The following is a 24,567-nucleotide window of genomic DNA, read 5'->3' on the forward strand; positions in this document are numbered from 1 at the left end:
CATTTTAAGCTTCCCTGGTGATGTGCCTGCACAGTGAAGCTTGAGGAACACGGCCTGAGGGGCCCTGGCTCAGGGTTCACTCACTGTCGTGCTTCGTCACTGTCTGCTGATGGACTGAAAGGCTGGACAGCATGATGATCTCAGAGTCCCTTTCAAAAGTAGCTTGTCTGACTTACTGAAAACCAGTCCCTGTCCAGCTGAGTAAAGTATCCACCATTTACAAAGGGCTTGTGTAAGACTGATGAAGTATTAACAGTGGGTTGGTATTTTCTAGAGAGAATTTAGAGTTTCTTGTTAGTATCTTTTCACGAGGCTTCTTTCAATGCCCAGGAGGCACCAACAAGGCATAAATCCTTTTCTTTTGTCCGCTCTGGTCCACCTCTCACAAAAGGGCAAGCTTTGGGAATGTAAAATGAAATGCCTACCAATGAGAATAACCAATCTGAAAAGGCTGGAGAAAAGAGTGCCTACCAGTGTAAAGACATTGCCCTTTGCCCTTTTCACAGAGTGGAGTCCGTAAGATTTCACCTTGTACTTCACAGGTGTGTTTGTGGGGTGGGGGGAGGGTGAGGAGGGAAAGAAGAGACGAGGAAGAGAAAGAAGGGATGGAGAATTAAGGACCCCATCCTGTCCCATGAGCTGTCACAGGCAGAGGCAGAGAAGTACTCAATCTGGCCATTAAAGTACTTCTGAAGCAACGTGGGCGCCATCATCATTGCCGTCAGTCATCATCATTTTCATTTTACTTGCTGTCTGCCAGCCTCTCTACTGCGCAGACAGGCCATCAGTAGGGACCCAGCCCCTAGCTTCAAGGTTGGCCACCGATCTTAGGCTGCCAGGAAACTAGTTATAAGAAGGGAGACAAAAGGGACCCAGAGGACGAGAGGCATTCTGAGTTGCGCTAATGAGTGAGGTGACTCATGGCTGACTCAGACAAACGAAGAAAAGCCGGTGGGGGGCAGACCTCAAAGGAGCCCTGCTGAAACACTCAAATAGGAGGCCAGGGACACGGTGTTATTTAGAGAACCGCTTGCAGTGCTGGCGTTGGAGGGAAGAGTGGATTCTGAAAACAGAGGGAGAAAATTGCATTTGAGGACAGCAACGGAGTTGTGAATCTGTAGGTAGCCTTCTGTACTTCAACCAATGGGTAACATTCTCTGGTGACAGTGACCTGCTCTTTGGCAAATCTCAGAATACGAACTCAATAGGAGTTCATTGTCATCAGGTCGCTGGAGAGAAGAGGTAAATGAGGTACCACCCTCTTTTTCTAAAGATTTCAATTAGAGAAAAGGAGCCTCTTGTGATTTTCTTTAGTATTTCACATTTGGAGAACATCGTGATCCAATCTGCTGATAGACTTTTTTTTCCTTCTCATTTTGAATATATGACGAGGGTGTGTTGTCTCATATTAATGGCTAATTGAGGGTTTGAGTTAGAAGATTGCAGGGTCACATATTGTTAGGAAGGGTGGGTAACCGCATTGTCCTGTATGGACTGTCCTGAAATGACATGACTGCTCCACCCCACACTATATCTATGCTCCCCGAAGAGCATGTATTTGTGAGATCGCTGGATGTACGTCTAGACTACCTGTGTGAAACAGTTTTTCTCTGTGTGCTAAATAACCCACATGGTGATCAAATCCACGTCAGACAACCCAAACCAACTGAGCTACCTAAAAATCACTTTGGTTCATTACATATTTATATGTGATTTGATGACTAGTGTCATGAATGACTTCACCAGAATGGCACCATGGCAATGGAAAAGGCAGGAGTTCTATGGCAGCATGTCCACCCATGAACTTTCACTGAGATCAAAAATAATTTGCTCCCAAAGCAAAAGTGTCTCAACTTTCCCTGCCCCCAGCAGATGGCAACAGTAGTTGGACACAGTTTTTCAAGCGTTGGCCAACGAGTTTTATGTTACTAGAAGTCTGGCTGTATTTTATTTGGGGTGTTTTGCAACATTATTAACCCCAGTATGTTCTGATAATTGCAAAAGCAATGAGAATGTTGAATGTGTTATTGAGAAGAGGCTCATGATTATGAGGAAAAGAGACAAACAAATTGAAATGTGGTAAGAAAAATCGCCAGTGTTACACTTGAGGAAGAGATGGATCATCAGTAAATACGGGTGATCCTGAAAGACAAAGAGATCCAAAACATGTCAAAAACACTGGCTGGGTCTATGCAATGAACAGCAATCGGCAAGAAATGAGGAAAAGTAATCCAAGAAATGGAAATAATTTGGAGTGTGTGATTAGAGCACTGGCATCAACTTTGAATGCCTACAATCCAAATCTTAATTCGGGTAAGGGCTAAAGATGTGTTCAAGCATTTAAAACCCAGGTGTGGTAAAGCTCTATTCTCAAAGGGTGGCTGAATTCTTTCAGAATTCATCTGTTTGTAAGGTGTACATATGTGTATATACATTTCTCTGATTTTTTTTTATTATTATTTGAATCATGCTTTTTTATTTAACACTGGGTAGTGGGATTTTCCTTTTAGCTTTGAGTTAATTTTTTAACTCGGTTTTTTTAATGGAAGCTTGGTATTCCATTTCCTTACTATGTCATGTGATCCACGTTTTGCTGAAGTCATAAGTATATTAATATTAATATGATTTAGCATAAAGTGTTACGTTTCTCTGAATATTTCATTACAATAAGTTAGTAGAATAAAGTTACTAGGTGACAGTGTTATGAACATGTTTAAAGTTTTAATATATTTCCAAATTTTCCTTCAGAAAGGTTTTGTCAATTGAAATCCTTTCCAGAAAAATATCAGTGTTCCTGTTTCCATGTACCTTTATCAGTACTAGCTACTATTTTTCTTTTATCGTTACTCATTTTAAGGATAGAAAATATTTAATATGTTTATTGGGTTGTTATTGAGATCTCTTTCTACAATTTTGAATGCATATCTTTTGCCAATATTTCTATTGGAATATTTGCCTTTTATAATAATTGATTTGTAATAGCTCTTCATATATTAAGGAGAGTCCTCTTTCCCTCAACTTTTCATTAGCCTTTTAACTTTATTTATAGTGGCCACTATTGTTTTTCATCTCTAAAGATAATACCAGTCCCAGTGAATTCACATAGCAGATGGGAAAACTAAATAAGAAAAAATTTATGAAAGTGCTATAAAACATAAGAGGATTTTTATCACATACTTCCAATTTGATGCTCCCCAGCAATGAAGAGGGTTGACCTACAAGTCTAACATGAATTGTCAACAATTAAACTTCTATTCTTGGCTCTGACAGTATCTTACAAAACAAGAAATTAATTTAAACCTTTTGTGTCATAGTTGCTAAGACTGTTATGAAAATAAACAAAGATGTAGGATATAAAACACTCTGAGACTTTCAGATGATTCCACATAAAACGAACCTGTTGCATCATTAGTCTTTTGCTTTCTTTTGAAAAACCTAATTAATCCAGTACAGGCTCATTGGCATAGAAAAGGCATCATATTTATCACTATTGTTACCTCTGGCTCCTAAGTTATGCCCTGCTTGTGTTCCCAAATAGTCCTTTTCTCAAGCTTCTCTTGACTTGAAAACAGAAAGAGATCATCAGTGAAAAACTCTTCTTCAATGGAAATATTTTTTTAAAATTATATACTTTTATATTTAATTAAGTAAATAATATCTGAAGTCATACACGGAGAAGTTTTACTCCCACAGATGTTTCCATCCCTCTTGCCCCAATCCTGGTTCCTGTGGATTGTTGTGTATCCTTCCATTGTTTCTTCAGACTTATGCAAGCAAATACAAATAAATATTATCATTATTTTTCCTCCTTTCATTCACAACAGTGGCATACTATATACATCGTCCTCTACCTTGTTTTTCTTTAACAATATAAAGAGGGTGACCAACAAAATGTATACTAGTGGACACTTTAGTCAGCGTGGCTCAAGCAGTAGTTCGCCATCATCAGAAGTGTCTGGACTCTGAAGGTAACCACTCTGAGCACCTCTTGTCATTGCAGAAGTCAAACGTGACTTGTATTCATCTTTTGTTATCGGGATATATTGAGTACTACAATTTTAATACACTTTTTTCCTTTCTTAAAATGTGTATAATTTTGTTGACACCCTCTGTATATTGACTAGCAGACCTTCAAAAGGAAGACATTTAATGTAAACGTGAGAATGACATTGGCATTAAACAAGAAAGTTTTAAATTTGCTGTCTTGGTTCTGCCACCATCATTAGAGGAGCTTAGAGTTGGATAGTGTGGTGAAAGTTTTGCTAGTCAGTCATCAAACCTGTTTCCTCTTTTTCCCAAGCACAGGACTGCAGTTTAAAGCCTCTTGCAGTGAGATGTGGCCATGCGACTAAATTCTACTGGGTAGAGAGAACGGGAGCGGAGTTTCTGTGCACCACTTCCAGGCCCAGCCCATAAAACTCTCCCCACATTCTTTCCCTGTCTCTCAGCAGGATGTTAAGGCCCAGAACCACCCCATAAACCACACATTGAAGACGGCAGAATTACAAGATGGAAGGGCCTGTTTCCTAGAACTAGCCCTTGGAAGGGAGCCATCCACCCATTTTGGATGTTGCATCAGTGAGAAATAACTTTCCTATCGTGTCTGAGCCACAAGACAGTTTTAGGTTTGATACCATGTTTCCCCGAAAATAAGACCTAGCTGGACCATCAGCTCTAATGTGTCTTTTGGAGCAAACATTAATGTAAGACCCAGTATTATATTATATTATATTATATTATATTATATTATATTATATTATATTATATTATATTATATTATATTATAACACCTGGTCTTATATTATAGTAAAATAAATCCAGGTCTTATATTAATTTTTACTCTAAAAGATGCAGTAGAGCTGATTGTCCGGCTAGGTCTTATTTTCGGGGAAACACGGTATACAGATTTAATACTGCAGCTCGTATTGCTTTAATTAACACAGATGACAACCTTAAAGTCCCTTTAGCCCAATGACTGGTAGACAGCAGGTGCGCAATCAATGTTTTTCAATGAATGAATACTTGAACACCCATGGAAATAAAGAATTAATTCACTACCCCACTGGTCAGTTTAATACATCTCAATCAGCTTGAATTACTGGGAAATTACTTATACGGAACTAAACCCCATCACCCTTTCACTTGTACCAGTTTGGGACTGCCCTTCGCGGTCATACAAAGTCAGTCTGAGCCCGCTTGAAGACAGCCTTTCAATTATTTGACAATGCCTTCTCCCACCCCTCCATGGCACATCCTCTGGTCTCCAAGCTAAATCGTCTAATCTTTTTCATTGTTCTTCTTAGATTATGGGTCCTAAAACTGTCATCACCCTCCTCTGAGTACATTTCAGTTTGTCGTTGTTCCCTGTTCACTGAGTACTCAGGACAGAACTGCCACCCTCTCGGTAACTCTGACCAGCCTGGGAAGGTCCCATTGCCCCTCTGAAGTCAGGACTCCATACTTCAGTTACCACAGCTTACCAGGCGCATATCACCTGGTGACTCATTTTGAGCTTGTGGTTCAGCGTCCTCCCTTTTCTCTCTCCTTTTCCCCTCCCTCAACATAGACACTAATTCGCGGTATGACCTTGCACAAGTCACTTCTCTGGGACTCATTTCTCATGTGAAAAATGAGGTGGTTGGACCAGGTGACATCTTGAGTTGTTGTTTCTTTTCCTCTTTCTAGGGTTCTTTGGGTTTACACCAGGAAGTTCTGGGACAGCTCACATTGTATTTTTACCACGTATCTTCCGCCCGTAGCAGTATGAGAGTGTAAATCTGCCTGGAAACATGAAGCTCATGAAACAACATGAAAGTGTACAGGTAATTTTTCTCAGTTGTATCAAGCGTATGTTCAGCTATCTAGAAAGACGACAACCAGTGGACTCGGCTGAGCCATAGTGATCAAAAAGGGAGAGAAAAAGGCACAGGCAGAAAAACTCCAATGAGCATGAGACTCAGGGTGTGGTTTTCTCTGAAGGAACTCGCCATCGCTTTTTGAACTCAAGGGAGAGTGACCGCAGAAAAGGAATATATATTTCACTCAGCAGAAAGCCTGGTTTCATGGCTTGTCAATTTCCTCATCTCCCTGCACACACTGTCCACATTTACCGTGTCTCCAATACCCCTTGCCCTTGGTAAATTTCTTATAAAGCAGAAATCAGACATGATTTCAGCTGGTTTATTTCTCCTGGTATTTCTGCCTAATAGTCCTCGATCCATGCCTACAAGGCTGGATCCACTTCCCACCCTAGACCGAGATTCTGTGCAATATCATTTGACCTCTTTTGAAACACTCATTGCCAGCTTCATAACCCGATGTGGGCACACTCCCCATTGGGGCCTGCATTTCCTGTGGATGATGCGATGGTTTCCTAGGTGACGGTGGGAAGGACTAGACCTGTTAGCTTGTGGCTTCTGACTCACTCACTGCAATGGACGTCACAGAATCGTGGCTGAACAAGTGAATACTGATAAAAGCATGTGCTTAAGGGAGCAGCAGGGCACTAATGGTTAAAACTATCCCATTGTACCAGCTCTGCTTCCCATTAAGCAAACCAACAGGCCGACATAAATACCAGATTGAAAAAACAAGCAACAGATTTGAAACCTCTCTGAATTAGCAGTCATATAGAAGTGCACGGTGGAGTCCTATTTGCAGCCCCAATATTTTATTCCTTTCCCTGTTTAGAATTTCCTTCCCCCCACCCCACCCCCAGAATGTGGAAGTACCAGGATTTTCTAATGAAATGTCAGATGGAAGATGAAGAAAAGGAGGCAGAGACAGCCAAAACCTCACCAAAAGCCTGTTTACGAAGGTGAGATCTCCTTTTGATCTTTCACATTTGTTCCCTGAGAGGCGAAAGTAAACTTAGGGTGAACTAACCAACTATCAGAGCCCAGAATGAAAAATACATTCTGTCGGGCAATTAATCTTCAGAAAAGCTGGATTTCATGAAGCCTAGAGACAAAGAGACTCATACTCACTCACAGACACACACACACACACACACACACACACACACACAGAGATCAAGAAAGAGAGAGAGAGAGAGAGAGAGAGAGGGAGAGATTAACTTTCTAGCTACCTCTTTTACTATCAACTGATCCCAGCCACATACTAGTCAACGAAGACTGCCTGAAATAAAAAAACTCGAAGAGTTCCTCTGTCCTTCACATCTGAACTGCTGAAGACTGAATGGATTCTTTAAATTCTTGAATTCCTTAAATGACCAACTAACATAAAGGTTCCCTCCTGGAGATAATGCATCTTGTTTTCCACGGAGCTTTGAGGGAAGCTTTAAATAGCATCAGCAAGCATCCACGAATTAGACAGCAAATGTAGGTTAGCTTTATTTAGACAGATAAAGACAAGCAGAGAAAGTTGTCTGGTTCAAGGGCAGTGCAGCCTGACACGACAGCATTTCTCAGAGGAGGGGAAATTGCCTTGGGAGAGAGGTATTTTGGGCAAAGAGCAAAGTTCCTTGGATCACCAGGGGAAGTGATGCTAAATTCTTCAGTACAGAGCAGAAGGAATTAAGAATGGTTTGCCACTTGTTGAAGGAAAGACCTATAGATTTAAAACGAAAAACAGAATTTAGCATTCCCTAAGTTCACACACACACACACACACACACACACATCTTTTCTTTCCCATTTCTGGGGAACACCATCAGAAAGGACACACTTCCCAGAACATAAGCTGGGGTAGGGAGTTTATGAGACTCCTCTGGAGTGGGACTTGAGATCCTCAGCAAGTTCTGAGTCAGTATGTCCAGATGGAGAACCACTGGAGAGATGGAAGCCCAGACGGCAGGGAAACTGGCAAATTTGGGGGCATTCACTCATTAAACAAAAATGTAGATGCTTGGAAAAAAGCTGCAGTCAATGGGCTTAGTTTATTTTTTTTCTCCCTCTACCCCCAACCCTTAAATTATTTTCTGAAAACAAATGCCTAATGGAAGGCAGTTGGTCTAGGAAAAAAACATGTAACTTTCTGGTTTTGTTTGTTTTTACTGTAATGTTTATGGTTACTCCTCTTCCTAATTTTTTTTTGCTGGTCTCTCCTCAATGGCAAAGCCAAATGATATTTGATGTCAGTTTGTAGCCCCATTAGTAATTAGTTTTCAAAAGAAAAAAAACAATTTTAATTAATAAATTTATATTATTTGAATAAATTATATGTAAAGTAGATAATGGTTTTGAGTAAACCAATTTATACCTAATTCATTTTAAATGTTCCTAAAGTAACACTGAATTTAGACTTGTAAAAAAAAAAAATCTTACGTCTAAACATTTAGATTTTCATAGAGTTCCATTTCTCCCCAAACTAGATGTTTTCTTTTTTAAGGGTCTCACAACTTCTGAAAATTATACATTATACATCATTATATATTACCCAGGTAGCTAGCATAGGGGAAGTATTGTAACTCTGTCATGCAGCAAAATTTAAACTTCGTGTTGAATTAGATGTTTATGCCACTTTCTTTGTACTTACCACTCATTCACTCATTTCATTCATTCCTTCATCAGTTATTTACTGAGTACCTACTGTAGGCAAACAGTACCTACTATATGCATCAGACTTACTTGAAAGAGGGAGCTCTTTCACTACTGGGTGCTTTTCTCCCCCTAGTCAATTTCGCTCCATTCTGTCCATGCCAAACCCATTCGCTAGTTACCTGGTAAACTGGCATATGGACTAATAATTTACTCAATTGAGAAGTACTGTTTTGTACTTTAACCAAAGTACCGTAGTTCACTGCCGAAAACTCAATATACTTTTAACTGTTTGTGAGATTGGCAAATCAATCGTTTGAAGCCATTATAATTCCTAGAAGATGATGGAAAGCCAATTCCTCTAACTATATTTATAAAGTAATAGACTCAAAAGACTCATACGAGACCCGATACCAAGCTTACTCCAGTGTCTTATTAACTTTTTATAAAACCCCCTCATCTATAACTAGTCCTACAGATATTTTATTTGTACAGTTACATGAATATAATCAAAAAGAAAACTACTCTTTTACTTCTTTTTGGTAAAGAGACTAGCATTTCTACATAAATGGAAATGAAAAAATTTAATAACATCCTGGGATCTATAGTTCTTGTTCTGACACCTCAATTGCTTCACTATTATTACAGTATCTTTATTGAAATTTCTCAATTTGTGCTAATAATAAGGAGACTTTTAAAATTATATTATTTGAATATGAGTCAATTCAGTAAGTCAATCTCAGAACTTGTTTGAATATCTTTTAAGTGCTGGAGAAAAACACTTATATTTGAAATTGAAGGCAAAGTTATAATCAATCACTGATCCAAATAAATAAGATGTTATGTATGTAACTTTAAAAAATTATAGCAATTTTTTGTATTTTTCTGTGTTCTCCATCTTTTCTGCACTAAATATTATTATTTCAGTAATTCTAAAATGCTGTAAAGAAGGAGATATTGTAATGTATTTGAGTAGGTAAAATAAGAGTCACAAAGTTTATTTTTATTTTGTGACATTTATGGTTCTTCAACATGACCTTGGCATTCTTCCCCTTCTGATGCAACTTCCTTTTCTGTTTCACTCTGTTTTGGTTGAGGTTGTTTCAACCTCCCCCTTCGCTGAGCAGTCTTTCAGCTTGTCTGTGAGATCTGTGAGATCCTGAGTTGTCACTTTGTTTTCTGAATAGCCACGTCTGTTTTCTGTGGCAACACCTGCAGATAAACACCTAGCCGGCCATCCAAATGGACACCCCCACGCCCACCCCCACCCCTACCGGCTCTCAAACTCATATACACACAGACACAAGTGAACTCATACACACATGCTCAACTGCTCCCCCCCACCCCCACCCCCCACGCAACTCAAACCGCTCCAGCTGCTTTCTGGCCTTGGCAGCAAAAGCAGCAGCAGAGCTTCTAATGGTAGTTCTCGGATGGGAACCATCACTAATAATAAGGAAGAACTGAAATCGCCGCCTGGACTGAGGAGGGGACAGCTGTCCAGGCTAAAGATGGCAGAGCCAGATGCATCAGGCTGTGTATAGTGGTCCAAAGGGAAGCAACGAGAGTTGGGTTCCTCTACCTGAAGTGCTTTGCCCCCTTTGTTGACAGCCATGTACTGGTATTTCAAGACTCGGCTTACGTATCACCTCTTTCTGAAGCTTTTCCTGACACCTGACTGTCCCCTCCAATGTACCGCTCCAGGACTTGCTTAATTAGATCCTTCTCTTCACCCCCAAATCCATTAGATTCAAACTTTTAAAGGCACAGAACTTGTAGCTTAGTACCTGGAGCGTAGCAGGCATTCACTAAATGTGAGCTGGATGAATGGAATCCACGGCTCCTCTCCCATGGGTGAAAGTAGCCCCTGACTTTGTGGACGGGGAAAGACAGGGGATCCTCATGGGTATCTTTTCTCTTCTTTCAAGTTGACATTGGGAGTGAAGAGGTCCGTGTGAGGGTGTAAGAATGACCCTCCACATGAGAAAATAACTCAGCGACAAACAGCAACGGCCTGGTCATGGTCCCCATCACTGGGATTTCTGCAGGTGATCGATCAGTAGGTAAGTCCAGTCCTACTTAGAAGACAAGCCTTTGAAAAACTTGCAAGTGCGAATAAGAAGACATTGTTCTTGCATCCAGGAAGGTTGTAGCAGAAACAGGAAAAGGTGGCATAACTTTTTTAAATGAATATAATTCGTGTTCCAGAGTAAAATGCTTCGACATTTAAAATGTTTTAGCATCAAGGGAGGGTACGGATAAGACAGAACTGTGTTAGGTTCTTTACTTGCATGCTCTCATTTTAATTCTCACAAAAACCTATGAAGCAAATTTTATTGCCGTCATTTTACAAACGAAGAAAATGAGGCTTGGAAAGGATAAGAATTAGGAAGCCCTCCTGGTACTAAGACTCAGCAGAGCTTAGATTTGAACCCAAATCTGTCTGACTCCAAACTATTCTCTTTACTCCTCTTGATTCCTCTCAGGAGCTACTTTTAAATACTGACATCAAGTTTTCAGGTTGAAAAATTACAGATTTAATCTTCATTGAGTACTGACCATGGGCCCCAAACGCGGTGGGGCAATCGGGTGGGGGGGATACAATGAACCAGAATCTCCATTCAAGGAGCTAAGGAGCTAGTGCAGGAAGCTGACACGTAAACAGAGGCTGAACAGTAGGTAATGAAATAAGGGCCACTGTCAAGGGGACCGTCATGGGCTCCTTGAGAACTGAGGGCAGCAGTGGTGGTTCTGGTTCTGCAGAGACAGCAAGGGAAGTTTCACAGAACACAGGAAGATGGAAGTTTGAGAAGGCTCAGGGGAGGTGGTGGGGCTTTTGCACGTGCTGGGACACTGAGGAATAAGGAGGGGAACATGTTTAGGATGTGGGTGGAATAGTGGAAGGTGAAGGTGGGTTGGAGCCAGGCTACGGAAGGCTTTGAATAATAGGAGTCTGAACTTGAAATGGGGAATTATTGAAGGCTTTTGAGTAGGAGAAGGCAAGGATCCAATCCAAACCTTGACTAAAGCATCCCAGATTATTGCTGAATCCATCCTGACACCAGATCACAAGTACATAAAGTACACAAAGCAGAAAAATATAGAAAATCAATATTCTTAATCAAGACTCAAAAAAAAAAAAAAAAAAGGCCTGCTTACTTCTAAGGAAACACGGCAAACAGATATATGCCTAAATCACCAGCTCAAACCAGACCTGCCCTCTTCCTTCTGCACTGGCCAAGAATGGTCCCATTCTCAAGACTGGTAAAATAATCTGAGGGGAAGGGAGGGGAACAAATACCATCTCTGCCTTCTCTGAAAGAAAAAATTCCAGCAGGGAAACGACAGTTCCTCTCACTTCCTTCCTTTTGTCAGAAGCCAGCCCACAAAGATTGCTTAACTGTTCTTTCACCTCCGTGCACCAGACAAACACCCTAGACTAGGGACTGGGTCCTTAATTGAGTGAAAAGGAAAAGTGTAGATTGTCTAAAAGCCTCTCAATGGTGTCAGAGTGGCTCTCGGGTCCCTGAAAGCCCAGTGGCGGTTCTCAGCTCCTTGGTGAGGGAGGAGCTGAATGAATTTCCTAGCACACAATTCAAAAGCACTGGAAGTCAGCAGTTCTGAAAGACTGCAGAAATGGCTTGTTTACATTTTTCTCCTGGGCTGAGACCCATCTATTTAAACTTTAACCAGAGGCAATTATAAAACTGTGGTGAGCCAGAGATGGCAGCCTGCACAAGACAGGGAGACAGATGCCAACAGTCTGGCATTGAAGGAGGAAAGACAATGTTTTCAGAAAGGGGTCAAGGAAGAATAGCAAAGAAGGTTTGGAAGCAAAAGGTGTTACCTAGGCAGCTAGTCTTCAAGAGAATAGGGAGGGAAGTGGTGAGGGAGGGGAGGGGAGTGCAGTGGGTGGGCAGGAAAGACAGCAGCCTCTGATAGAATAAGTGGAGCTGGACGGTCACCTTCCCACTGGTTCAGAAGTCCCATCCAGGAACAGCGCACCGGCTGTAGCTCCGTTGCTTACACTTTTTTTCCCCCTCTTGGGTCAAAAGTGCCTTTACCCTAGAAATCAGCAGCTCTGAGAGGCCTGCCTAGAGCAGACACACCCAGACCTCCAGGGCACAGGCCTTTTCCCCAAAGGCTGAGCTCCCTCTTCAATTCAGGTTTTCCTGGCAGAGACCCACATTGGGGCTGATGAGCAGTTCAGTGACGTCAGAGGAAATACCCCACTTGACAAAGGACCCTGTTCCAGTTGCCAGTAAAATGAACTCATTGCATGCCCTGATCTGGGTCTCAGGATTCGGAGTCGTAAGGACAGACTGAGAGAGAAAGAGAGAGAGAGCTGTTGCTCCAAACTGAATGTTTTATTCTGGATTTGAGGACGTCCGTGGGCTGACATGGACCCTGGGGCCGGTTTGAGATGCATATGCAAATGTGGGGAGATCACAGGACCGCCCCCCATATGTCTCTGTGTCAAAGCACCTGAATTCTACCCCTGGGTATTGCCTCCTTCTGAGTTTCTAACTCCGGGGTTTGGAATGTCCCTGTTCAGATGCACATGCCGTGTATAGAGCAGAGCCCACGCCTCCGATGCTGTCAGCTGATTTCTTAGCAGAAGTTCACTGGGTACCAGTTCCAGCCAGCTGTGAACTAGGGCCCTGTGGCAGGAAGAGCCAGGTCAAGAACAAGCATTTGGATGATGGAGAACGGGCAGAGGCCTTGGGCATTATGAGCTGGAAGCCGGCAAGAGTCGTGGAAGAGGCCAGAGACAAATTTCTTTCGGTACAACAGTGAGACCCAGTACCTCAGCGTAAGTCAGTCCTTGAAGGAAACAGCTAAGCTCTTCCTCACTCTGGGAAGCTTTCTTCTCGGCTAACCCAGCTCTCACCAGGGAAAGCTATGTGGGCACAGCCAAGGGGAGATAGGGAAAGTCAGAGGTTTTGCAGATATTCAGTGCCACGGCCATGGTTTTCCAGGGCAAAGAGGCCAAGGTCACTGGCTTCTCTCCAGACCAGTTTGCTACTTTCACCGGAAGATCTGTCCTCCAGTTCTGAACTGCACTCCCACGTCCAGCCAGCCATCTAAAAAATTCATGATGCTGTCCACAGGGCTTGGGTGGAGACGGCGGTGTGCACACTCACCCTGATTGGGGACAGATCCCCAGGTACCGTGGGTAGGGGGCACACGTCATACGAGCAATACAGCAGAGTGTGACTCTTTATTTTTATCGAACATATGCTGAAAGTTCTTTTCTTCAAGTTTGTATGAGTAGAAATTAATGTCTTGTGCCCTGATCCCCAGAGAGAGAAGGTCTAACTCTGATGGCTTCTGCAGGATGCAGCCTGTGAGCACATGACTGCTAGCAGATGTCCCAAGAGCTTCACAGAAATTTCCGAAGGATACACATATTGCCCAGAATCTACTAGAGGGTGTTATACCTTGGCAAAGATATGTTGTAAAATCAAACATGAGATCGCCAAAAGAAATCCTGGGGGACTGTGCATCAATCAAAGAGGCAGCATAGTATAGTGGTTAAAAGCCTGGACTCAGGAGCCAGGCTGTCTGGGTTTAGATACTGGCACTACCACTTATTAGCTGTGTGACCTTGAGCAAGTCACTTAACCTCTCTGGGCCTCAGTTTCTTCATCCACATAATTCAGACAATAGTAGTTCCCATTTCACAGGGTTGTTTTAAGAATTAGAGTTAATATTTATTAAATAAGTTAACATTTAAAAGCACTTAGAACAACAGTGTCTTTTACAGCAAGAACTATTTAAGTGTTATATTTAAAAAGTAACAATCAAATCTCCAGGCCTGGAAACCTTGATGGGTTCTATGATTGACCCTCCAAGGCCTTCGGTTAGCTCTGGTCTGCACTTACTTTCCCATCATACCCAGCATGAGGAGGCAGAAGAAACATACTCTGATACCTTCCTCCCTCAGCCTTCCCCTGGAGCACAAGCAAAACACTTCTGTTCCACTTTTAGCACCATGCACACCCAGGGCCAAGCCCAAGCTACAACCAACAGCAGGAGACCTGCCCAGTACCTGGGCCAGGTACGGGAATCCCCAGTGCCTCTGGCCCTTGGCAGGCTCTAGGCTTGTGCTGTCACTGAATGCTCGCTCACTCACCTGTCCTTCATGCGTCCGCCACACCAAGCCAGGGTTGCAGAACACAAGAAAATGCCCTAATTGAGAAAGGCAGGAAAAACAGAGGTATGAGCAGGTGGGGGGAGTTGGGGAGAAGGATCATGGCAGGAGGAAACCAAACACACAAGGGAAAAAAGTAGCAAAGCTGAAATAAGTACAAGGAAACCTTTTTTTTTTTTTTTTTTGTCTCTATTTTGGGCCAAGTGAAAAACACAAACACAAGAGAATGAGCAGAGCAACTAGAATCAGCCAGTGAAGAGAAACAGGCTGCAGAACTGCAAATACGTGCTAATTACCTCATTCTTCCTCCTGTACCCTGCAAGCCTGGCCCCAGAGCCATTTGTACCCTGGCCTAAGAATGATTTCATTTCACAGACTTCCTTCCACATTTTTTTTCCTTAATAAAGTCCATCACAACTCCGTTTTAAGTAGAAACAGTTATCTATCTTTAGGAAATTTAAATGCCAAAAAAGCTCAGATAAGCATATTAGAGAAGAATAGCTAGTATGATTGGGACAAATATCAAATCACAAATATTTGAAATTCTTACCCTTCCGGGCTCTGAGAGAAATACCTTGTTTTGCTGAATCAGCTTACAGAAGACTCGCCTCTGTTGTGTTGTATAGGATATTGGATGGGGAAGAGAAGCCAGAGGAAGGTCAAATGTTTGTCAAGTACCTACTGTGTATCAAGCGTTCTGCTATATGCTGGAAATTCAAGCGTGAACACAAGAGTTGGGACCCTATCATGAAGCTAACTTTTTTTTTTTAACTTTTTAAATAATTGTGGTCAGTTACATGTAAAATTTACCATCTTAACCATTTTAAATGTACAATTCAATAAGTATGTTTACACCGTGTGCAACTACTTCCCAGAACTCTTCCATTTTGTAAAACTAAACCTCGATGCCCATGAAACAACTCCGTTTTCCCCTCCCCACGAGCCCTGACAACCACAATTCTACTTGCTGTTTTGATGAATTTGATTACTTTAGATTCCTCAGATAAGTGGAATTACACAGTATTTGTCTTTTTGTGACTGGCTTATTTCACTTTGCATATCCTTAAGTTTCATCCAGGTGGGAACACGTGTCAGAATAGCCTTCCTTTTTAAGGCTGAATAATATTCCACTGTATGCACATGCCACAATTTGTTTATCCACTCATCTGTTGGTGGACATTTGGGTTGCTTTCAACTCTTTGCTATTGTGGGCAAGGCTGCTGTGCACAGGGGCACACAAATAGCTCTATAAACTAACACTCTTTTAAGGAGCTTATCCCATCATATTTGGATTATTTACTTGCCCATCAGTTGACCCAACTAGATGGTGAGCTGCACAAAGACCTGTGTTATTTACCTTTGTACCCCAACTTTCTACACAGTGCTGGCACATAGTAGGAACTCAGTAAATATTTATCGAACAAAATAATTAATTTTTATACTTCTGAGTCATTATTGCTGCAGCTGGCTGTTTTACATATTTTAATAAGTTTTGCAATTTTAATGAGTGCTATTTTGATTATATTTACATACTAAGCTAGTTTATATAAGGGGATTAGTATGAAAAAATTCTAAATCTCAATCATAATTCACTTTCTAGACGAAATGCCAGTGACAATTCCTTCCCCGCTCACTTTGCTTAGAATCAACTGTTATCCCACTTCTTCCTTTCCTTTCTCTTTCTCATCACAGCACTGCATAGATCACAAGGCCCTCATTACAGGTCTCCTTAATGCATGGGACATTCTGTGGGATAAAGCTAGGCTGGGCCTAGAGTTTGGTTTGGTCAGCTCAAAAAGTTTCATCGAGAGTCATTTTATAAAAGGCACAGGATGAACAAAGCACAGCCCTACCTCTGAGGAACTCTCAATCTTGTGGTTCTGCCTCATTATCCTTGGCCACCAGTAAGCAAGTAGATTCAGTCTTCCTGGGTGTAGAAAACAGTATTTACCTCCATTCTCCGTTACTCACATGACAAACACAGATACTATAGCATGTAAACACAGTTTACAAGCATGAGGACCTGAAAGACATTGTAAAAATTCTGAGTAACACTGTTATTCGATGATAATTACTGTTTGTGGTATGAGCAGTGCCAAAAGCTAGGTCTGTAATCCTTTACTCAATAGACATTTGGAATTACGATTTCTGGTCAAGGTAGCATTGCTGTACATCAAGGTGGGAGGCACTAGCTCAGCTCTAAAGACCAAGCAATGGTTTTTAAAATATAAAAGAGAACTATGAAAAGACACAGTTGGCCCCCAAATCTAAACTTTTCTAGGTATCAGGAATGCAAAGCAACAAATAGGACTGAAGACATGGGCCTGTTGGGTTCCAGGTCTGAAAGGAGGCAGAGGATGCTGGAAGGAGGCTTCTGCAGGGTCAGGGAAACTCAAAGTGATTCGCATGGGATAAGAGAAGCAGGTGGAGCCAGAACCAGGTTCTCCGCTTGACACTACAGACGAGACTGAGAACGCCCATCCCTATACACACAAACTGGCTTATTAAAGAGGCTAAAAAGAAGAAAAGCCGACCACTGCCTGATGATGGGCCTTACAGGAGGGAATGAGGAGGAAGGAAGAAGGACACATGACAGGAAATTGGATCAAGCCACCACAGGCTCCGCGAGTGACTCTGTGGCATCTCCATTGTCACAGTAGGGGACAAGAAAAGATAAACTCTCGTCATTCAGATCATATGATTGTCTATAAAACAGACTATATTGACAAAAATATTAAAACTAAAAAGACAATTCAGCAAGGTTTCTGGGTATAAGATCAACAAACAAAAGTTAATGGCAATCCAATATAAGTATTTATCACATATAATATTTAATAGCAAACAAAAGACACCATTCTTAATAGCAACAAACAATAAAGTGCCTAGGAATAAATACAACATCAAATGGGGATTTGATGTATAAAATCTTTTTGTGGGAAAAGTTAATATTTGAAAATGGAGACATACACTGTCTTCATGAATTGAAATATCCGTTATAATGAAGATGTCAGTTCTCTTAATGTTTAATTTCAATGCAAACCCAACTTTTCAAATCCCAACCTGATTATTTAACATGGAACAAGGATCACAAACATTCATGTAGAAGAATAAAGGGTCAACACATATTGTAGTAGTTGGGATGCCTTGGGCTGCAAATCAAAGAATATAAAATTAACAGAAAATAAAACAGAACAGGTTCGTTATTTCACATCACAGCATGTCCAGTAGAAGGTGGTTTCAGTATTGGTTAATTTAGCTGTAGCACATGCCATCATGGGGACCTGGGCTTTTTTTGTCTGTTTCCTTAGCCATTCTCAGTGTTTTGGTCTCCAGCTTTCCCCCTCACGGTGGCAGGATGGCTGCCACAGTTTCAGGCATCACATTTCCCTCCAATTCTGTACAAAGATAGGAAGGGAAAGTCTTTTTCTTAAGTGGGAAGAAACCTATCCTATGCTATCCTATCCCACTTCCGTTCTAGCATAATTTCACATAGGTCTCACTGGCAAGAGATGTAACACCTACCTAGGGCCAAACCAATCACAATGGGATGGAATTACTAGAATGGGCTTAGCCTAAGCAGTATGGAATAGGTTCGTGGACACCTAGAAACAATTTAGATATAGTTGGAAAGGAGAAAGAGACAATATCCTTTGGCCAGATAACCAACCACAACCCAAGGCAATTTTGAAAAAGAATAAGTCAGGGGATTTGCCTTGCCAAAAAATTAAAATTTAAAAACAGAGATGGCATAACAAACCAGGAGTGAAAAAATGAACTATTTAATAAATATGAGTTGGAATAATTATATATGTATTTCCTATTTCACATCACAAGAAGCTTGAGTTGGTTTAAAGGCCTAAATGTGAGCAGTCAAATTTTCTACTCCAAGAAAAAAATAGGAGATTATCTTTACATCTTTGGGACAGGAAGAATTTACTAAATAAAGTACAAACGAGTAAAACAAAGGAAAAGCCTGATACATATTAGTACTTTAAAATAAAAAGTGAAAAGACAGTCTTAGAGAAGATATTTTCCCAGATATGAAAGCCATAAGGTATTAAAATTCAAAAATTATAAGGAATTACTACAAAGCAATAAGAAAAAGAAACAACTGCAAAGAAAAATTGGCAAAGGATGTGAATAGGCAAGTCATAGTAAAGAAACCCTAATCGCCAGTAGACATAGAAGAAGATGCTCAATCTCACTGGAAATTGAAGGAAAACAAAATAAAATCATAAAAACTTGACCGTTTCATACCCATAAATAGGCAAAAATTTTTAATTTTGAAAATGCCAAAAGCTGCAAGATGTGGGAAAACAGGACTCTTAGAAAGCAAAGTGACAACAAATATCAATGTAAATCCTAAGGCCCAGTGGTGGCTCTCTTAGGCACATTACCTAGATTAATGGTTCTTAACCAGGAGTGATTTTTAACCCCCCCAGAGAACATTAGGAAATGTTTGAAGACATTTCTGGTTGTCACACTTGTGCAAGGGTGGTGTGTGTTACTCAGTAGAGGTGAGGGATACTGCTAAAATCCCACCCCACAACAGAGATTTATCTAGTTCAAAATGTCAGTAATATCAAGGTTGAGAAAGTCTGGCCTAGAAAAACTATCACGAGGTGTGTACCAGGAGACTGGTATTTAAATGTTAATTGCAGCACTGATTGTTATAGCAAACAAAACAAACCAAAAACAACCCACATGCCAATGATGCAAGAGAATGGATAAGTAATTTGTGTATATTCACACAAGGGAATGATACTCCACGGTTATAATCAATGAGTTCGTTCTTTGGGTTGCAACACAAATAAGTCTAAAAAATAATGATGACAAAAAAATTGCAGAATGTTATGTACAGCGTGATACAGTATTCCTTTACATTTTACAAACACAAAGCAATACCATATATTGTTTATGAATATATGCGTATAATAAAAAGTATAAAAACATGCATAAGAATGATTTATAGAACTTCATGATAGTGATTATTTTGGGGAACAGAGGAGAGGAGAAAAATGGAGAAATAAAGGGGATCAGGAGTAGGCAATGGGTTTCAGCTGTACTTGTAAGACTTTTTATGACAAACAAGCAAAAAACCTAAAGCCGGTAAGTCAAATATTAAGATTGGTTGAGTGTTTCATCCATAAATGTTTGTTAAACTAGTTTCTGTACTTTTCAATTTGATTGAAATATTTATTTATCATGAAAGTATTTCAAGAGCTGCATTTGCAAGAATGAGTATTTATGTGTTTCAGGAGCATAGCGTTGGTGGAGGGAGCCGGTATTTCCAGAAGTAACTGTGCTGCTCCAAAAGGAAACCGGAGAAGGGGGGCGTGACCCCTGAATAAAGAAGAGTCTATTCGTTTAAAGACCCTCTCCCAGGGATTCTTGGCAGGGAGAGACAGCTTTCCTGAGCTTTCCTGCTGCGCCAGCTATTGGTAGGCTGTATCTCTGTCCATGGTCCTATTTCTCTGCCTCAAACCTCTTGGAAGGTTTTACAAGAATTCAGAGGGAGGTTCCAATGTGCCTTGTACGAAGGCACTGAAGTATTCTAGATAGAGCTGAGAAGTTGAGAGAAAAGGGAATATTGTGGGTGCAGCAGGTCTTGAGTATTTGGAAAGAAGTTCTGACTTTGCAGTAGATGCCACCAGCAGAAGGGGATGGCACGGGACTGTCCTTCTCCTTAACAATGATGAACAGCAGCTCGCAGTGGAGGGAGCTCCCCTCACGCTGAATAAAACCTGCTTGCTGAGAAGGATACCATCAGCTCCCTAACATTTCATATTTTTAATGAAAGATTTCCTTCTCCCTAATGCTTTTCATCATTTCTTTCTGACCCTCCTAAAAGACCAGCTGATATTCACGTCCGCGTTTCCAGATATGAAGAAAGAGACTAACGAAGCTTCTCCAAAGACTTAGGTTCTTTCTATTAACCAATATTTTTACCTAAGCCACTGGGGATACATAAATGGTGAGAGTAACTCAACTGAGAAAGACATTTTATGGGCGTCCTAGAGTAATCGCCTATCTTGCTAAAAGAAACAGCATTTCTTGAGATCCCAGGAGGAGTCTGGCACGACACAAAGTGACATGAGCATGAGAGTGCAGAACATAATGTTTGGGAACAGAATGATCCTCCAGGGACTGAAAAATTAATGTAGATCCAAAACTGTTAAAAAAAAATAAAATACAAGGGTTAGTTGTAATAAATTATGGGAAAATAAAGTGAAAGGTGTAGGAGCAAAACTCCCAAGCATAGTGATAAACTATGGAACGACGAAAACAGACTGTGACAAGCCAATTAACCTCAGGAGAACACAGACTCATGTGATGGGCAGAATACAAGATACCCTGCGATGTCAATTTTGCAGACTCAGTTACTTGTCGACCCACACAAAATCAATAGCTGTTTCTGATGGGCCACTGGCAAAAAAAAAATGTACTTACTGTTGTTTTCTATAGATGGAGTCCAAACCATCTAGCATACAATAAAGTGATAAGGGGGAAAATATGTGGGTTGGCAAACTTTTAATTTACAAAACTGGTGATCTAATTCTGGGTGATAGCTCTAGTGGAAATAGGTGCAATTGGGTTTGTGGATGCTGATTTTCATCAGCAACTAGGAACTCTGTTAAAAGCTCAATTTGGCCTACTTTCGGTTCCCTGAGTAAGTTAGTAGGGGAATTTTCATTAGGCAATTTGTTATATGTTGGAAGAGGAAAAAAAGCAATGCGTGAACACTGTGCTATATATACATAGAAAGGTATTTTAATAGAAATATGTACTCTACTTGAGGACGTTTCCCCATCCAGCTGGTGGAAAGTGCTTGGAAATGCAGGGACCTAAATGGTCCTGAGACTGAGCTTTTGCCATCACCCTGATTTTCCTGTTTTAACAACTTCAGCTTTGCTGGCGTACCAATGCCAGGAGAGTTAGTTTTCTATATTAACTGTCCGCTTCTGTTTTGGGCTCCCTCTTGGTCACTGCAACTCTGTTCATTTTGATACATATCTTCTCAGGTTTTCTAGTATCATAGTAATAGGAAAAGACAAAAATGTCTAGAAATATTTGTTCCATTGTGGAAGGGAATAAATAAGTCAGTCCTTCCAACCGAGAAGAACCCTTGATTCTCTCCCTTCACCTTCTTGTATCAAATAACAAAAAGAGGCTTAAAGAAATAGTTTTATTTTTCTCATAAACAAAATGTCTGGCAAAAGATGGGTGCTGGTGTTGGTTCAGCTGCACAACTACACCGTCAATGACCCAAACTATCTATATCTATCTATCTATCTATCTATCTATCTATCTATCTATCTATCTATCAATCATCTATCTATCATCTATCTATCAATCAATCATCTATCTATCTATCATCTTCTATTTCACCATCCTTAACATGTTGGCCTTTAGTCATCATGTCTTCTGTTTTGTTGTTGCAGGATGTCTGCCATGACTCCAGGCGCTATGAGGGTGTTCCAGATAGCCATTATATCCATCTCCGGAAGGTTTTCCCTTAGGTCTCATTAGCCAGAAATGAATCACCCCTAGCTGCCACGAGATTGGGAAATTGAGTATCTAGTAAAAGAGAACGGGATTGTTATGATTGAATTATACCAATCATGATTCATCACTTGGGGCTGGACATATTGCCATCCTCAACAACGTCAGGGTTCTGTTAGCAAGGAGGAAGAGAGGAACGGCTGTTGGGGAGGAAATGAACACAGTTTGTCAGGCTTCTTATTCCCAGATGACCTGTCTCACTATAGCACCATCATGCAGTGCCCAAACCAATAATAGAACTTGGATTCCTTGCTTTCTCTGAGGTCCCACCTACAAACCACCAGAAAGTTTTGTTGACTCTACGTCCCATATATACCCCCAATCTGCTCGGTTCTTCCCATCTTCACTGCTACTAGCCTAATTCAAGTCATCATTGTTCACCTGGATTATTGCAACTGCCTCCTAAAGAGCTCTGTACTTTCACTCTTGCCCTCCGCAATTCATTGCCCAAACCAAAAATCACTTCCTTGCCTAAAACCCCCATTGCCTCCCATCTCACCTAAAATTCAAATTCCTTACTGTGAACTTCCATGACTAAAAGATCTAGGTTCTGTCCTTCTGTTCAACTTCATCTTGTACCACCTTTCCATTTTCTTCTGAGTACCAGCCATCTAGGCCTTCTTTCTCTTCCTCACACTCAAATTTGGTACCATCTTGGCGACCTTTGAACCGTCTCTTCTCTCCATTAGAATGCTCTTCCTTTCTGATCTTTTCACAACCATCTCCTCCGTACCATTTAGATCACTGTTCAACTGTCGTCTTTTCACAGAGGTATTATCTGGCCACCCAATCGAAAATAGCCAACTGGTCATCCATCACTTCACTCTATTTTACTTCTCTGTATTGTGCCTATCGCTGTCTAACATTGTCTTGTTTACCTCTATACATACCATGTCACGAGAGAGAACTATTTCTTTATTTTTCAACTCCTGCACACTAGAATGAATATAAGCTCCCCGAGAGTAGAAACTTTGTCTGTTGTGTTCACGTCTGTATTCCTGGCACCTAGATCCAGGCACATGGTAGGTTTGCCTCACATATTTCTGAATGAATGAATAAATGAAGGGAAAGATTTTTAAGTAGAAACTAGAGCAGTAAAAATAACATCGGTAACATTTTGCCATTATCCTTAGAGTTATCCTTTATAGAGCAACATTACGTTGTTAAAGGATATAAGTGTGTTATGTTTTAAAGACCTCACAATTCAGAAGCAGACACTAATTTCTCCCACCCAGCCTTTTTCTTCTTGTATCCTCCTTTCCAAAGCTAAACTCACCACCTATACTCTTAAGCTTAGTGTTCTCTCAGTGCAGTTATTCTCCACTGACTTCTTTCCTTTTGCCTAATATTATGACTACATTTTTTCACCATTTTCTAAAGGTCTGGGACAATTTAAAAGAAACATCTGGGCCACATCCTCCTCTCCATTTTTGGCCAAGATTTCAAGAAGGGGAAAACCCAAATGTTCTTGGAAGAAGAGAGAAATACTTAGCATCTGAAATTTTCTGCCTTTTTCTGAGGTTTTCACATGTCTATATATGTTCTTTCTAAAGGCAAAAACTGTTTCCACTCTCTTCACCAGAAAGCCAGATTTTTCAACAGGCTGTCCTCCAGGTAAAATACGAAAATCAGAGAAATTAATAGTCATCTTCCTTCACCTCCCTTTCTGCGATCCTCTCAGCCCTTTCTATACTTTCTCAGTCCCGAGGTGACCCTCTGCAGGCCCAGGCTTCTTGATCAGCAGCTCGCTGGGCCAATGGCTCGGCCTGCATTCCAGCCTCCCCTGCATCTGGCAGGCATGGCACACTGAAATTGTGCAACAGCAACTTTGGGAAGTTCACATCCACACGAGGGGCGGAGTATCCTGGTGACGCTGATCCAGCATAATCCAAAATGCCCCTATGTTTAGAAACGTCCTCAAATACTGCTCATAAATTGCACACAGAGAATCCCTGGGGTTTTGAACTTCTGGACTTGCCAGCAGAAAATAACAAAGATCGTCTTCAAAGGTCTTCAGTGACTATATTAAAAACTGAAATAAACTGTCTGTACTCACCCAATCTCAGCCCCTCCCCTTTCCTCACCTGTCATCACCATCCCCCCTCCCCACCCGCGGATATATACACCCATGTCTAACTGCACACCTACACGTTACCTCTTGGACATTCACAGGCCCCTGAAACACATGTCCTAAAACAGCCTTGGCAGCATTTTTGATAATGTATCAGTAAAAAATACGGGATGTCTACTCTCAAAATATGTATATTATGAAATAAACAATATATATATATATTTATATATTTAAAACAAAAAAGGAATAAAGTAAAAAATTAAATTCTGTGGTTTAATACT

General features: G+C 40.9%; 1 protein-coding gene and 1 long non-coding RNA gene across 5 annotated transcripts in view; one reads left to right on the forward strand and one right to left on the reverse strand.

Moving 5' to 3' along the window:
* Positions 1–24,563, forward strand: part of LOC117018314 (uncharacterized) — a 78,589-nt gene extending 54,026 nt beyond the window's left edge. For 3 of the 4 annotated variants that reach the window (XR_004422209.1, XR_004422210.1, XR_004422212.1), the window contains 4 exons: positions 5,686–5,822; positions 6,691–6,817; positions 10,427–10,561; positions 19,911–24,563. This is a non-coding gene — a long non-coding RNA (uncharacterized LOC117018314). The remainder of the gene's footprint in view (positions 1–5,685; positions 5,823–6,690; positions 6,818–10,426; positions 10,562–19,910) is intronic. The other variant, XR_004422211.1, reaches the window with a different exon arrangement.
* Positions 1–24,567, reverse strand: part of MKLN1 (muskelin 1) — a 261,571-nt gene that overhangs the window by 190,983 nt on the left and 46,021 nt on the right. The window lies entirely within an intron of this gene.

The sequence above is a fragment of the Rhinolophus ferrumequinum genome, chromosome 26 (assembly GCF_004115265.2).
Source record: "Rhinolophus ferrumequinum isolate MPI-CBG mRhiFer1 chromosome 26, mRhiFer1_v1.p, whole genome shotgun sequence".
In the NCBI taxonomy this organism is placed as follows: Eukaryota; Metazoa; Chordata; class Mammalia; order Chiroptera; family Rhinolophidae; genus Rhinolophus; species Rhinolophus ferrumequinum.